Source organism: Solanum lycopersicum, chromosome 7, assembly GCF_036512215.1.
Source record: "Solanum lycopersicum chromosome 7, SLM_r2.1".
NCBI classification, from domain to species: Eukaryota; Viridiplantae; Streptophyta; class Magnoliopsida; order Solanales; family Solanaceae; genus Solanum; species Solanum lycopersicum.
Genome location: NC_090806.1, coordinates 47931107 through 47944466, shown reverse-complemented (window position 1 = coordinate 47944466; position 13360 = coordinate 47931107).

Below are 13360 nucleotides of genomic sequence, written 5' to 3'. Positions count from 1 at the left end.
GCAACAGATTGTTCAAGGGGTTATTGGAGAAATATGGGGTTCGCCATAATGTGTCCACTCCTTACCACCCTCAAACTAGTGGGCAAGTTGAAGTGTCAAATCGGGAGATCAAACAGATATTGTCAAAAATAGTGAACGCTAGTAGGATGGATTGGTCAAGGAGGCTTGATGATGCTCTTTGGGCCTACTGGACAGCATATAAGACTCCCATACGTATGTCTCCATACCAACTTGTATATGGGAAAGCTTGTCATCTTCCGATTGAGTTAGAGCATAAAGCCATGTGGGCTATGAAGAAGTTGAAAATGGATTGGAGAGAAGCTGTAGAACAACGGTTAAATGGGTTAAATGAACTCGATGAATTTCGATTGAAAGCCTATGAAAGCTCATCCCTATACAAAGAAAAGATGAAGAAGTACCATGACAACAAAATTGAAAAATGAGAGTTTATAGTCGGGGATTTGGTGCTTTAATTCAATTCTAGGTTGCACTTGTTTCCGGGCAAGCTCAAGTTGAAATGGACTGGTCCTTACTTGGTTACCAAACTATTCTCTCATGGAGTAGTTGAGTTGGAAACTAAGGAGGGTGTGCGGTTCAAGGTGAATAGACAGCGCATAAAAATCTATTTCGGGCATGCTAAATCGGCGAATGAAGTGATTGAGGCATACCATCTTGATAACGTTTGAGTAATCAAGTGTCCCTAGTTGTGCCGCGACATTAAATCAGGCGCTTGTTAGGAGGAAACACAATACTTATAGTCTTTTTAGTAATGGTATCATTTTTCTACTAATGGGTTTTTAAATTTGCAGGTATATCACCAGGAAATTCTGCAGAAAATTACTCTGCTGCAGTCACTGACGGATATAGCGACGGACCATTACGCCTGCGATGGACCGTCCTATGCCTCTGTCGTACCAGGTACGTCTTTCTGTTATTTTTAAACTACGACACACACGACGGAACCAACGACGGGTCGTCACAAATGCGACGGACTGTAGTCGGGGAATCGTCGCATGATTAATGAGGCGTACCCGACCCGGTTGGAATTTATTATAAAATTTCACCATTTAAACTCCCCAACCCCTCATTTCACCCCCATTCCATCATTATTCCTCCCATTACCCTCTCTTTTCAACTTCCACAATCTCTCCCTCTATCAACCGATCATTGCCCCCCCCCAATTCTCCAAAGCCATAAAAGTGATAATGTACTAGTCGGAGTTGCTGTTGTGGGTATCTTCCTGGTCACCGAGTACTTTTCCTTTTTGTTTTCCCCAATTCTAAGGTATGTGACTCTAATTTCTACTCATTCATCTTGCATTTTTGTTTATTAATTAGTATTAGCATAGTTGTTCGTGATATGTTCATTTCTTTTATATAAGATTTTGTCTAACCTAGGTTAAAAATGTTCGAAATTGCCATGTTTACAACCCTAGACATAGGTGCTTTCGCATTTCTAGTTTCCTAGGTTGTTGGGTTAGACAAATGTAGGTCCAAAACACTACAAGTTCGATTTGGGTTCATCGGGGATGAACGGGGTACACCAGTTCTGCCAATGATCTACAGAACGAAACCCCGATGACGGACCGTCATAGGGTCCATACCAAAAGCCCTAACACCCCACTGCCCATGTTTTTCCAAGTGTCACCCAACGGACACATTTGACGGACCGTCGTCTTCACAATGGTCCGTCCTGTACAACCGTTCTTGTTGTCAGAGACCCTATTTCTGAGGGTCTCTCGCTTTTTCTAAGTGTCCTTAAAGGGACACATATGAAGGACCGTCGTACCCACGACGGCCCGTCCTGCATGACCGTTATGACGGTTAGAGACCCCTCTCCTAAGGGTCTCTCATTTTTTCTAAGTGTCCTCTAACGGACACCTACGACGAACCATCGTACCTGTGACGGTCCGTCCTGCACATACCTTCATACTGGTCAGAGATTCTCCTTTAGGGTTCTCCATATATACATAGTCTAAGTAAGACACGACGGACCTCATGACGGTCCGTCATAGTCACGACGAACCGTCACTAGGCCCGTCATGTGTCACTGTTACTATAGCAATGACATAATATTTTTCAATTTTTTAGTATGGTTTTACTTGTCTTTTTTTCCACTACTCGTACTAATATTGATCCTTTACAGGTACTATCTACTATGGCACCCAAGCAAGATCGAATCTATGCACGCGGGCAATCGAAGTCTTTTACCCCGTTTGCGCGCATGGTCATTGGCTCTGATGATGAGCGTGATCCCAAGTACGTGCCCCCAGGCACTTCCACCCCTTCCCGTGCTGCACACGCTCCTAGAGCCACACACAAAAAGGTGGCGTCCGGCGTAGTCACTGCCTCCCAGTCTGATGCGGAGCGCACACCGACTGGCATACCCTCTCGGTCAGCCACAAATGAAGAAGGAGCGTCTGGATCTTTAGGAGTATCGTGGTCAAAGGAAGCCTCTAGCTCTGTTGATGTTCCCGCACAGCGTCGGCCTCGTTTGACAAGGCTGACAATTTGAAATCCACATCAGGTTCACCAGCTCAGGCCCCAACCCCAGCCAATGACCAGCCCAATCGGTGGTGTGTAGACGGGCAATTTCAATTCTACTCCGACGCCAAGTTCCTAACTGATAAAGGAGTGATGACTCGAACACTCACCTTGGAGCGGCGGGTCCTTACAGGGAGTCTCCCCACGATGCCTGAGATCCACAATATCTTCACCAGGCATCGCCTACAATGGACAGCACGTCCGTTGGGCCGTTACAGTGAAGAAATGGTCCGAGAGTTCTACGCATCCTATATAGCGACTCTCCGATCACAGATAGATAGGCGGGCTGCCCCCGGCAAACAGGCCCCACTTGAGCAGGTCCGAGTACGGGGCGTGCAGGTTGACATTTACCTGCCTACCATCCGCCGGTTTCTATACGGTGAGGGTGTTCATGCTACTCGGACCCCTCTCACTGCCGAGTTTGACTACCGCTGGCAGATTGTTAAATATGGCCAGTTCCTGCGCGAGCCATCGCAGAGAGAGACCACCAAGAGGTGGATGGCCCTGCACCTATCAATTGATGGAGAGGGTGCCGACTGGATGATTGAGCCAAAGGGGACGATCATGAAGACCAACCTCACTTTCACGGCGAAGTTCTTGTGGCTGATTGTCCGCCAATGCCTTTTTCCCACAGCCGCTGATAATATCGTTACATGGGATCGAGCAGTGTTGATGGCGGCGATGATAGCCAGGTTCGAGGTGGATTTTGTGTGGCTTCTACAGGCAGTCATGCACGAGAGGGCTTTCAAGGTCATTACTACTTACTGTTTCCTGTGCATGATCTTTTCTCTCTACAGGTCCGCAGGTGTGCCTATATGGCATGTAGATCAGCTCAAGACCCCGCATGACACTGTTGATGTCGACCTCATCAGAGATGAGGCCAATGAGTTGGCTCCACATAGAGGGCCCTGTCCACAGCTGCCCCCACTTGCTGATAATCTTGCTTATACGGTAGCCCAGGCCCGCACGGCTACACAGGCGACGTCCACTGACACTACCCCGGTCGAGTCTATCCCGGGTAGTAGCACTTCCCCGAGCTCCTCTTGCACAGCCCCTCTACCGGCGCTGGTCCCGCTTGCTAGGGTCCAAAAATTAGAGGTTCAAATGGCTACACTTCTGCATCATATCCAGCCGTGGATGCAGAAGTCTATTACTGAGTCAGAAGAGCACCTAGAGCGGAAAATGGTGTAGTATACAAAGCGGAAGATCGCTGAGGTTCACCAGCGCTTGGATGCCTTTTAGTTGAGGGTGCTAGCCCGGCCAGCCCCTCCAGTGGACGTGTTGACTCTTCAGGCTGCGGTCGATAGCCTTCGCACAGATATTGATACGATCATAGAAGCTAGGGTGACTGAGTCTGAGGCCCCTTCTGTCGAGCATGTTGAAGACACAGTGTTGGCGTCTTTATTTGCCATTAAAGAGATTCCACCCCCTCCCACTCGAGAGCATGCCAAGAGGCATAGGGGTCGAGCAGAGGATGAGGCGCGAGCACGGAAGAAGGAGCACCGACAGATGGAGGCTGCGAGGAGAGCCTCAATTTCTGAGGAGGAGGCGCATCAGATGAGAGCATCAGAGTTAGCGGCTGGAGCGTCTAGTTCCCGAACTGTAGGGATAGAAGGAGGCACTACTGATAGTGCGGTTATTGCTGAGGACACCACTGAGAGTGTCCAGATTGCAGAGGACGTGGGTTCTGGGGAACCGTAGCCACCTGTTTGCTGATCGACGGCGCTTTGCACCACAGTTTTGCTTCACCTACCATTCTAGTATTTTTTTTTATGCATTGGGGACAATTGCATGTTTTTTTTTGTTGGCGGTGGGGAAAATGGAAAGTAAGTATTAGGGTGAAGTCTGAGTAGCCCAATTCATTATCCTCTTTTGGTGTTTTCTTGCCTGTGTTCTTTTTCCCCAAAAGACATATTACTTTTTCTGTTGAACCGGCATGTCTATATCTTTTGTACATAGTTTAATTCTGGAGCATGATTGCTAAATGATATCCTAATAAATTAGAAAATGAGGCATGACTAGACATAGTAACTGATAAATGTGTAACTCTAAGCATGACATAGAGGTACACCATTGCATTACCCTAAGTCTAAAATTCAAACTAGGTGTCTGATAATCTCGTATAGTGATGAGATGTCAAGTGAGTGTGAGGAAAATTTGAATAGTCCACTATTGGTACTGAGCTAGAACTTGCCTGGTTAGTCCTGCTAAAAGTAAGTTGTAATAGACAATTAGGAAAGGATCATAGGCCCTTATTCAATATAGCCCATTTCTAGACTAAATAAAAGAAACAAAATAAAATTTATCCTTCTTTGATCCAAATGATCTAGGCTTAAATTAGACCTTTCTTTTTCACCCCAACTGATTTTTTCTGGGAACAATGTGTTGGCCCTGGTCCCTCCTTGGACATGTGCACCTCATCTTATGTCAAAAGCATAAGTTGAGGGTTGATAATGCAGTAAAAACCTTCGTTATGGCCCTGACCCAACTTTGGAAATTGTGTACCTTGACTCATGGCAAAGCCATGAGTTGAGGGTGGCTATTATGAGGAATGCTCTGGAAAGTGGGGTTGAAAGAACAAAGAGAGAGAAAGAACAAAAGTAAAGTGACTCAAGAATTAGTTGAAAGAAAAGTAAAGAAAACTAAAAATAAACAAGAAATACAGGCAAGAAAAGAAGAGAGTCACTTACACAAATGAAGAAAGAAGAGAAAATAGCAAGGTGAAAGAATATGAGAAACTGGGCGAGATAAAATGATAGAAAGTGGAAGGTTTAGCCGATATGTCAAGGAGGGAAAAAAGTCACTAAAGTATACTTAAATATACCCTAACTGACCCAGAGCCTATGTTACTAGCTAAAAAAGTCCTATCGTGATCCTAAGGGTTGTATAGCAAACTTAAGGCAGTAAAAAATAAGGGCAAGCTTATGGCAATAGTTATGAATGAGTGTGACTTTGTTCTGAGAGCGATTGTTGAAAATTAATCCTTATACTCAAACTGAAATCATTTTGTGAAAAATGAGGATTTTTTTAAGTGAGGACACTAGTTGCAATACCGGAATTGTTAGCACCTCGGTGAGAAATTGAAGAGGATAGGTGTTAGTGCATGGTGAGTCTGTGTCATGTTCTGATCCCACATAATTCAAGCCCAGTAGTAATAGCATGCATAGAATTGATGAGATTAATCGGGATTGATAGCCAAATGATTGCAAAGGATGAAACATGGATACTATTGTACAAAGATTTTGTATTGAGTCATAGTGCGTCGCTTGAGGACAAACAATAAATTTAAGTTGAGGGTGTTGATATACCGTGGTTTCACGGTATTATTAATACTTTTTCCTTAAGTTTAGTGTGTCCATAAGCCTTTTTGTGCTAATTTTTATATAAGTTTCTCTTTGTTTTGCAGGAAATTTGTCAAAAGATGAATGCGGAGATTTTGATCAAAGAAATGCAGAAGAGACCACCTACGCAGCTTATGACGGTCCGTCATTCTTGTGTCGATCCGTAGGTGGCAGCATAGTGCAGCTGCTGAAGGAAGATGGGGAAGTCTGACCAAGTGTGGGGTTACGAAGCTTGTGACGGTCCGTCGTATCTATGATTGTCCGTCCTGCAGGTTCGTCATGAAGTTCAGAGAAGTAATCCAGTACCTATATTCCAAGAGTTGAAGTATTTTGGAACGAAGACCCTCGATGGACCGTTGTGCCTATTACGGTCTGTCATACTTGCCGTGAAGGTAATGAAGAGAGCAGCATAAGAAATTGCATAAGTATGGGACGAAGGAGTCTATAACGGTCCGTCATGACCACGACGATCCGTGGCGAGGTCCGTCGACCCAGCCGCGTTATGGCATATTTCCAGGAAATAGTGTCCTTGTTTAATTAGGTTTTTATTTTCTATAAATAGTTCGAAAAACCTCATTTTTGGGGTTAGACTCTGGATCATTGTTAGACTCCGTATTGTTAAACATCATATTAGTAGATACTATATTGATAGATTCTTGATTATCATTAGACCTTTTGTGAGATTGTTGATTACTTTGAGATTCTTGCAAGTGATTTTTGGTGATTAATCAAGCAAACTTTCGGATTTTACTCTTTCTCATTGAAGTAAGTACATGAATTCTTATTTAATATATTTGCATATTGGGATTATGACTATGAGTAACTAAACTCCATAACTAGGGTTGTGGGAACCATAGACAAATAATGAGATAAAACCTAACTAAAATAACAATTCTAGAATGGTGTCTTGCATGTATTAATAATTCTTTCGCTTAGAAGTCTTTTTAACGGATGACCAACGATAGAACTCGCCTTAATGCTACTTGCCGGACCAAGGAGGTAGATAATAGGAAAAGAATTATCAACATAGATGTAGTGTATACTATCTAATAGGCTAGTATTGATTAGTATGAGGTAATAACTTAGTCAAATATCGAATATGATGCTTAAAAGAGGTAAACATAAGGGTTAGGATAGCAACACACATAGCCGGACCAAGGTGCGGAGTGAGATTTTCTAGATGTCAAACCAAGGATTTAGAAATACATAACTTATCACTTTGCATCCAAGATATTAGGAAAGAATTGTTATAGTTAGAATTATCAAGTTATGAACCTGTGGGGAACACGTAAACCCTATTTACTTTGATTAATTGATTAAAATCCTACATTCAAAGCTGTTAAGTGTCTCTTTCAATTTCGTTAGTTATTTTCATTCATTTAGAAATAGAAACCCCCCTTTTATTGTTTTTACTTTCCAAGGAAGTCATTGACCAAACAATAGTAATAACAGGTTGAAGTTATGTCTAGACTATTTTCCTCTTGGGAACGATCCCAACCTCACTAGTTGGGTTATTTACTTGACATGACCGCTTTACTTCTTATTTGAGAAGTAAGTTTGAGCATATCATTTATGCACGTGGTTATATTGTTTTTTGACTTGTTTATATTGTATTAGTGGGATAGTCGTGTTATCTATCAATACAAGGTGTTTGTGTACTGATTTTGCACTTACACTTATTTTGGTTGAGTATAGGGCATCTTCATGTGTTTATTGACAATCCTCGTTTAGTATATTAGATATTATTGCATCGATTTCAAGGATAAGCTGCTTCTTTCGGGATGCCGTCGAGTTCTCTTTTGTCCATGTCCAACAATTTATACGTGCACTTTTATACTTAGTTAATTTAGTAGTTCATTAGTAATTTATTGTTTAGACTTATTTATTAATAACGAGTTTTGGTATATTGACTTTCAGGATCAAGGTTTATCTTCCGCAAATGTTAGTTGATATATAGTATTTTGTTTAGTAATGGAACTTTGTCTTAGTTTCTAGATAGTATTTTGTTTGGCAATGGAACTTCTTCCTGGACATTTAATTTGCTTACGCAACTTAAAATTCCTTAGTTTTAGCACAATTGTTTTAGTTGGATAGTAGTAGTGGTTCTCCCACCGGCTTGTAATTGTGGGTGTCAATCACGACTCTAAGTGTCCTCATACAACCCTTTTGAAAGGTCACAACCTTTTTCTAAAAGTCACAACTCTTCATAAAAGTCTTAAATTTAATTAAAGTCATAATTCTTTATAAAAGTCGCAACTCTCCACTTTCCATTCGAACCTTTTAAAACACAACAAACATATTATAAAGCTGTAGGGGGGATTTGTATAGAAAAAGCACAATATACATTAATTTTTATGTTTTTCTATAATTGAGTAATTTTTATTATTTGTATTTTTAACTACACATTGAATATAGTTAATTAATTGAAGGTCTCCTGATTAACGATCCCATTATATTTTGTTGCTCTTGAGGATTTTGTGAGACTAAATTTTAGTTGAACAACCTCACTTCAAAGCATTAAAATATTAATGATTGAAATTCAATGAAGTTTAAAATAACAAAATTTTGACGCAATTTAAGTGAAAAAATTAATTGGTTAGTAATAAGGTCATTCAAGAGAAAAAAATAAAAAAATTTACTATATTTGACTTAAGAAATGATCCATTTTTCAAAAGATTATTGATTTACCATTTATGCTCCTACTCATCAAATTAAATAAAATAATGTTCAAAATTTAGCCTCTGAGGTCTTTGCTCCTACTCATCAAATTAAATATTTGGGAAAATATCACTAAAATTAAAATTCAAAAATTATATTCTTGACTCCTACTCATCAAATTAAATTAAATTAAATACCAAATTTACTCTCCTATAATCCTAAACACCAAATAAATGCTTAAGAAAAATGAAAGAACTAAAAGTCAAAATTTACCTTCTTGGCTGCTACTTATCAAAGTAAATGAAATAATACTTAAATTTTACTTTCTTAGGTCCTACTCATCATATTAAATGCTTCGGAAAATATCACAAGAACTAAAATTTGAAAATTTTCTTTTTGACTCCTACACAACAAATAAAGCTTAAAATTTATCCTCGTTACTCTTACTCATCAAATTAAATGAAGTAAAATTTTGTAAACAACTAAGAGAAATTACTAATTCTTAGAGACACAACTAATCAAGACATAATGTATTACCATAATCTTGACAATTTTCCTATGTATACAAATTTCTTCACTCTCCCTTTGCTTCCAATTATCTTTCATTTGCATTCTCAAACAACCCAAGTTATCAGCTTCACTATAAGTTTTTTCTTCAAGTCTTTGTATTTGTTTTTTGTATAGAAATCAAAGTCATGTTCATTTTTGTTTTCATCAATCAAAGAGTGCTAGTTTAACTTTCTTTGTTTTTTTATGGGGTTCTTTATTCTTATGGTTTCAGGTTTGATTTTTGTATACATTTTTTATCTTAATGATGAATGATTGATATTTTTTCATTCTAGGCTAGTGATAGAATGCAACAAAGAAGACGCCACCAAGGCTAGAGGAATTATTTAAGAGATGATGGAGAAGGATGATGTTCCAGAAGGATTCCTTTGAGCAAAAGCCTGACTCCTTACCTACATACAAATTAGGCATTTCTGCTTCCTCCATAGACCAAAGAGAAACTACTAATATTCTCTGTGAGTTCTACAAAACATTGTATTGCATCAGTACCTAATCCAATTCTTGAACTCTAGTTTTACATTTTTGTTGATGAGAGATCATTGAAAATGTTTAAGATTGGTCAATGTTGCACAATTGTAACGTTAAATATTTCTTGCCACGGTATTATGGGAAGATAAAGAATATAGATCTTCTCCATGAATTTTGTTGCATGTGGTAGGTTTTATGTGTGCCCACTCCTTTAAACTACATACGGTGGCATGATAAAACAATGTCAATTGATTGCTGACTGTTTATGTTTCGAAATAGTAAGTTGAACAAATATACTATAACAAACAACTTTTCACATGTAGTAGCTGCAGAACCTTTTAAGAAGGGTTTATACAAGATTTTTCCCAGAACAGGTGGAGTTTGGGCAGTACAAAAAAACTGGAGTGCTCAGCTGATGAAAGATAATAACTAGAAGATCTCCAGCAGGAAATTGTTGAAATAGCGGATGTTTCCAATAATTATGTAGATGTGAAGTTCATAGAGTTGGTAAACGGCTTCATGTCTGTCTACATTTCTCGAGTGGAAGAAGAAAAATAAGAGGCTAACAATGTAGTGAAAATGTGTGTACCAGAGCATCTCGGATCTCTTATCAAATTCTTGTTTTTCACCCAATAGAAGAGAGAGGTGGTAGGTCCTGTGTTTTCTGTGAGCTTGATCCAGCAGAAATGCCTATGTGTTTATTATGTACTGATTGAAGCAGCAAACCTTTCTTTTCTTTATAATAGACCAAAATGAGTTTTTATCGTGCTTGAATCTGTACGCAATAAACACATAGGATATTTTTCTAGATCAAGCTCCTAGAAACATCACAAGTTACCAACTTTCTCTTTTGTCAAGCGAAAAGTAGGAATTTGATGAGAAAACTTTATATGCTTTGGTACACATGTTTTCAGTACTTTTTCATCCTCTTCTTCTTCAACTCTAACCATGAGGACATATTTGAAGGATTTTACCAACGTTAGGAACTTAGCATCTACATAATTATAGAAAACATCCACTATTTCAACAAACTCATATTCGAAACCATGTAGATTATTACCTTTCATCAACTGAGCACTCCTGTTTTTGTATACTGCCCAAAATTCACCTGTTCAGTGGAAGATCTTGTATACACCTTTCTTCAAAGGTTCTGCAGATAGTACATGTGAAAAGTTGTTAGTTAAAGTATATTTGGTCAGCTACTATTTAAAAATATAAACAGTCCACAACCAATTGACATTGTTTTATCATGCCATTGTATTGTACTTTTAGGGAGTGGACACACATAAAATCATGCCACATGCAACACAAACTTACAGAGAAGATTTATCTTCATTATCTTCCCAAGTACCGAGGCAAGGAATCTTTTCAAGGAGAAGATATACTCGAGCATTTTTGTTATCCTTCATTTGCAGTTTCTCATTTCTTTTCCTCTCGTGTTGAGTTGTTCTATTTTCTTCCTATGATAACATCAATCTTCGTGAGTTGTTTCTCGAAAAGCATAGGAAAAGTCCAAAAGTACATCAATATTGCAAGTATGAGGGACTATTAGTCCTCCATGTGAAAATTCAAGGAGGACTTTCAGTCTTAATCCAAAGATGAAGGACTACTTTGGGCATTCTCTCTTGAAAATATATATTTACACTTAAAATATGAACGTGCTGTTATATAAAATGACTTTTCTTAAAAAATTATGGGTATGAGTACTAATTAACATTCATTAATAAGGCAGAAGAATTTGTTAAAGAAATAATATCTCTAAGGCAAAAGTAGACATTCTAATTTGAAAAATAACTATTTAACTATCAATTTACTTTATATTCTTTTCTATTATTGAGTCATTTTTAATATTTTTATTTTCTTACCAGCACATTGATTGTAGTTAATTAACCGAAGGTCTCCTGTTCAACGATGCTATTATATTTTGTTTTTGTTGAGGAGATTGTGAGATTCAAGTTTATTTGAGGAACATTACTTCAAAGCATTAAAATATTATAGTGAAGGTTAAAATAACAAAACTTTGATAAAATCTAAGTGAATAAATTATTTGGTTAGGTAATAAGGTTCATTCAAGAGAAAACATCAAAAACTTGCCATATTTGACATATGAAATGATCCATTTTAAAAATATTATTGATTTACCATTTTTGTTCCAACTCATCAAAAAAAATTCAATATTTACCCTTCGAGGTCCTCTCTCCTACTCATCAAATTAAATATTTGGAAAAATATCATTAAATTAAAATTCAAAATCTACCTTCTTGACTCCTACTCATCAAATTAAATTTTTAAAAATCTCAAAATTTACTCTCATATATTCCTACTCATCAAACGAAATGCTTAAGAAAATACAAGAACTTAAAGTCAAACTTTACCTTCTTGGCTCATACTCATTAAAGCAAATGAAATATATTTCAATTTTACTTTCTTAGCTCGTACTCATAAAATTAAATACTTCAAAAAATATCACAATAACTACAATTTGAAAATTTTCCTTTTGACTCCTCATCAAATAAAATCAAATAAAGCTTAAAATTTATCCCCGTGACTCCTGCTCACCAAATTAAATTAAGTAAAATATTCTAAAAATGAAGAGAAATTACTAATCCACATGGATCCTGCTCATTAAGACATAATATATTACCATAAGCTCTACAATTTTCCTGTATATAAAAATTTATTCACTGTCCTTTTGCTTCCAATCCTCTTTCATTTGCATTCTCAAACAACCCGAGTTATCATCTCAAACAACCCAAGTTATCATCTTCTTTATACGTTTCTTCGTCAACTGTTAATATTTCTTTGTATAGAAATGAAATTCAAGTTCCTTTTTGTTTTTATCAATCAAAGAGTGGATGTTTTTTATGTGGGGTTCTTTAATCTTATTGTTTGAGGTTTGATTTATGTAGAATTTTTTTTATCTTTATGATGAATGATTGATAATTTATTCATTCTAGACAAGTGATGGACCACAACAAACAAGAGGCCACCATGTCTAGAGGCATTGTTGAAAGAGATGATGGAGAAGGATGATGTTCTTGAAGAATCCTTTGAACTTGAAACTTCCTCCTTACCTACTTACAAATTAGGCATTTTTGCTTCATCCATATAGCAAAGAGCGACAACTAATTTCATGGACGATGAATTTGGTTGAAGACTGGGTTCATCAGTACCTTATCAGGTTCCTTAACCCAAGTTTTACAAATTTTCTGATGAGAGATCATCAGAGAAGTTTCAAATTTGTTAATATTGGCGAATACAACGATGAATATGTCTTGCCTCAGTATTGGAAGATATAGATGATAGATCTTCTCCCAAAGTTTTTTATTGCATTGTTTTATGCATGTCCACTCCCTAAAAGTACAATATAATGGCATCACAAAATAATGCAAATTGGTTGTTGATTGTTTAAGTTTCGAAATAGCAAACTGAACAAATTATATTGTAACCAAAAAAAAATCACATGTAGTAGTTGCAGTTGTTGGATATACACTACTAACCACGTGTTTAGGTATAGTATTTATTGTAGAATAGTTCTTTATTCATTTTTAATATATCATATATTCATTTCTGATGTTTGTTTAATTACATAGTACAAGATTCAATTTATAGAGTTTAAGCTTATAAACATACGATTAAATCAATGGTTCTTATAAGTATAAATTTTTTATTTCACAATCAAAGATTGTAATTGAACAAGACATCGATACAATTGTAGAACAATATTTTATGTAGTTTTCTTTATTACGGGAATAATATAGTTCCAACTTTTTCTGTTAGTGC